Source organism: Physeter macrocephalus, chromosome 7 (genome assembly GCF_002837175.3).
Source record: "Physeter macrocephalus isolate SW-GA chromosome 7, ASM283717v5, whole genome shotgun sequence".
NCBI classification, from domain to species: domain Eukaryota; kingdom Metazoa; phylum Chordata; class Mammalia; order Artiodactyla; family Physeteridae; genus Physeter; species Physeter macrocephalus.
Genome location: NC_041220.1, coordinates 72,471,575 through 72,475,847, shown reverse-complemented (window position 1 = coordinate 72,475,847; position 4,273 = coordinate 72,471,575). Strand labels below are relative to the sequence as shown.

General features: G+C 38.3%; 1 protein-coding gene across 4 annotated transcripts in view; it reads left to right on the top strand.

Moving 5' to 3' along the window:
• TMEM150C (transmembrane protein 150C) overlaps positions 1-4,273 on the top strand; it is an 85,253-nt gene that overhangs the window by 59,515 nt on the left and 21,465 nt on the right. The gene's annotated exons all lie outside the window — the stretch shown is intronic.

Below are 4,273 nucleotides of genomic sequence, written 5' to 3'. Positions count from 1 at the left end.
AATTGTTATATCTTCTTCTTGGATTGATCCTTTGATCATTATGTAGCGTCCTTCTTTGTCTCTTGTAACAGTCTTTATTTTAAAGTCTGTTTTATCTGATACAAGTCTTGCTACTCCAGCTTTCTTTTGATTTCCATTTGCATGGAATATCTTTTTCCATCCCTTCACTTTCAGCCTGTAAGTGTCCCTAGGTCTGAAGTGGGTCTCTTGTAGGTAGCATATATATGGGTCTTGTTTTTGTAGCCGTTCAGCCAGTCTGTGTCTTTTGGTTGGGGCATTTAATCCATTTACATTCAAGGTTATTATCGTATATATGTTCCTATTACCATTTTCTTAATTATTTTGGGTTTGTTTTTGTGGGTCTTTTTCTTCTCTTGTGTTTCCCACCTAGAGAACTTTCTTCAGCCTTTGTTGTAAAGCTGGTTTGGTGGTGCTGAATTTCTCTTAGCTTTTGCTTGTCTGAAAAGCTTTTGACTTCTCCATCAGATCTGAATGAGATCCTTGCTGGGTAGAGTAATCTTGGTTGTAGATTTTTCTCTTTCATCACTTTAAGTATATCCTGCCACTCCCTTCTGGCCTGCAGAGTTTCCGCTGAAAAATCAGCTGATAACCTTATGGGGATTCCTTTGTATGTTCTTTTTGGTTTTTCCCTTGCTGCTTTTAAATATTTTTTCTTTGAATTTAATTTTTGTTAGTTTGATTAATATGTGTCTTGGTGTGTTTTTCCTAGGTTTTATCCTGTATGGGACTCTCTGTGCTTCCTGGACTTGGGTGACTATTTCCTTTCCCATGTTAGGGAAGTTTTCAACTATAATCTCTTCAAATGTTTTCTCAGACCCTTTCTTTTTCTCTTCTTCTTCTGAGACCCCTATAATTCGAATGTTGGTGCATTTAGTGTTATCCCAGATGTCTCTGAGATTTTCTTCAATTCTTTTCATTCTTTTTTCTTTATCCTGTTCCTCAGCAGTTATTTCCACCATTTTGTCTTCAAGCTCACCTGTTCATTCTTCTGCCTCAGTTATTCTGTTATTGATTCCTTCTAGTGTATTTTTCATTTCAGTTATTGTGTTGTTCATCTCTGTTTGTTTGTTCTTTAGTTCTTCTAGATTTTTAAGTATCATTTCATGTGCCTTTTGGCCTGTATGTCTTCTTTGGAGAAATGTCTGTTTAGATCTTCTGTGACATTTTTCTTGTGTCTGTTCTTTTTTTTTTTAATTGTGGTAAAATATCATATAAAAGTTACCATTTTAAGTGTATAATTTAGTGGCATTAAGTACATTCACATTGTTTTGCAACCATCACCTTCATCCATCTCCAGAACTCTTCTCATCTTGCAAACTCTGTAGCCATTAAACACTAACTCCCTATCCCCTTTTTCCCCCAGCCCCTAACAACCACCATTCTACTTTCCAACTCAATAAAGTTGATTACTCTAGGTACCTCATACAAGTGGAATCACACAGTATTTGTCCTTCTGTGACTGGCTTATTTCACCTAGCATTATGTCCTCAAAATGTCCATGTTGTATAGTATGTCAGAATTTCCTTCCTCCTTAGCCTGAATAATACTCCATTTTATGTTTACACTGCATTTTGTTTATCCATACATTGATGGACACTGGTTGCTTCCACCTTTTAGCTACCTTGAAAAATGCTGCTGTGAACATGGGTGTGCAAATATCTCTGAGTCTCTGCTTTCAGTCCTTATGGGTGTTTATCCAGAAATGTGTTACTGGCCCGTATGGTAATTCTATGTTTAATTTTTTGAGAAACTACCACACTGTTTTCCATAGTAGCTGCCCTATTTTACATTCCTGCCAATACTACCCAAGGGTTCCAGTTTCTCTCCATCCTCACCAACATTTGTTATTTTCTGGGTTTTTTTTTGGTTTTGGTTTTGATTTTGATAATTGACATCCTAATCAGTGTGATGTGGTACATCTTTTTTTGATGATGTTGGTTTTTTAAATTATTTTTCTATCATGGTAAAATATATATAACGTAAAATTTACCATTTTAACCATTTTTAAGTATACAATTCAGTGGCATTGATTAGATTGACAGTGTTTTATAACTATCACCACTCTATTTCTAAAATTCTTTCATCATCCCATGGATGAAGTTTTTAAAAGTGAATTTTAGACACTATGACAATTAATCCCCAAATACTTCAGTGTGCATCTCTAGAAAATAGATACCTTTTCCTATATAATACAATATTTTTATTGTAAGAGCCTTCACTCACATTCCATTGGACAGAACTTACACACAGGGCCACACTCACTTGAAAGGGAGGCTGCTAATTATAGTGTAGTTTAGCAGCCACTTGCCCAGTTATAATGGAAGAAAGGAGAGTGGATTTTGATGCTATACCAACCTACAGTAATAAAGCAATGAAGACTTAATTGGTTCACATTACAAGAAGTTTGGTAGCTGGTGATATCAGGGATTTAGTACAGTGTCTAATGATATTATCAAGGAGTCAGTTCTTTCCATCTGCTACTCTGCCATCCTTAGTATTTTGGCTTTGGGTCCTTGTGTTTGTTGTCTCATGGTTACATGATGGCTGCCATAGCACTAGGTATCATACTTTCACAACAGCATCCCAAGGGGGAAAGGAGAAGAGTGGGCAGAAAAGAGGCTTTCCATTGCATCTCATTGGCCAGGTGCAAGGGAGTCTGGAAAGATATTTGTCTAAAGAAAATGAGATAGCTATGATTGGATTATACTGTCCATGACTTATACTCTTGGGCTGAACACATTGCTGTCCTGGGTAAAACTAGATTCTGTTAGCTAAGAAAAAGAGGAGAAATGATTGTTGAGTGGGCAATTATATCTGCCATATGTGGGAAATATTTTTATTATTGAAGATATAAGTGGACTCTGAGGAGGATCTTGGCATAGAAATTCTAAGAGGTTATTATTGAATTGAAACACTGGAAGAAGGGAATTCCTTCTGGGATTATTCCATGAATGGTGTGAGGACAGTATGTTCCATCTATTTCTGAGTAAAAGAATCATTTGGGCCACTAGCGTGAATGGATCCCTATAAGTCATTTGTCAACTGAATGAAAGTGATTGATTTCAGAAATCAAGAGCCCATTGAAGAAAAACCAGTCACCGTTCATTCTACATAGAAACTATCATATTCCTTTGGAGATGGTAATATTTTAAAGAATTCTGTTATTAATTAATATATTGTTTCTTTCCAGTGCTCGTGGAAATTATTTTGGCTCAAAATTGGGTAGGGTAGTGGTGAGAGGCAGCTAGAGCTTCCCTGGTGGCGCAGTGGTTGGGAGTCCGCCTGCCGATGCAGGGGGCGCGGGTTCGTGCCCCAGTCCGGGAGGATCGCGCGTGCTGCGGAGCGGCTGGGCCCGTGGGCCGTGGCCGCTGGGCCTGTGCGTCCGGAACCTGTGCTCCGCGGCGGGGGAGGCCTCAGCGGTGAGAGGCCCACATACCGCAAAAAAAAAAAAAAAAAAAAAAAAAAAAATTGACCTCATAGCTTGAATAGTATTGTTTATATCTGTATGATTAAAGGAAGTCATATATTTTTATATGACACCAAGTCACTCAAGCTATCATGCTTTCCCAAACTTAGGATTTTGAAAGCAAAATTTTAACCATCAGCATATTGAGTTTGCTGTATTGCAGATCTCTTTGCTGGCTTACATCTGAGACCCTATAAACATTTTAGGGATGAAACAAAACAAATAGTCCTTGTCTTTACCATCTATAATTGTAAATGAATTACAAAATAACGCACGCTCTCCACATTTGTCTATGATACACGTGGAAAATAACTCGAGATTCCCAGAAGATTAAAAAAAAATTCAAGGATGCTCTTGTTCCATAGACACTGCAACAATCCTGGTCATTAGTGGGTGACTCGTTAATCTTTCCTGCTCCATGCCAGCTGGCCCTGGGAGCAGAATGAAAAATTGCTTTGGCAGAGAGCTTATTTCCTGATAAATTACAAAATTTTAAGAAAGATAACCGAAGACCCCGAAGATCACTTGCAGTGGCATATAGTTAAGACTTATTGAAAAGCCATCAAATGTTAGGCACTGTTATCAGAGCCTTAAATGTATTTTCAACCCTCAGAAAAACCCGATGAGTAGGTACTATTATTGTTCCCACTTTACTGATGAAGAAACTGAGGCAGAGAGAGTACTGAACAACCGAGATCACACAACCACTATAATAAGTGGCAGAGGGGCTTCCCTGGTGGCGCAGTGGTTGAGAGTCCGCCTGCCGATGCAGGGGACACGGGTTCG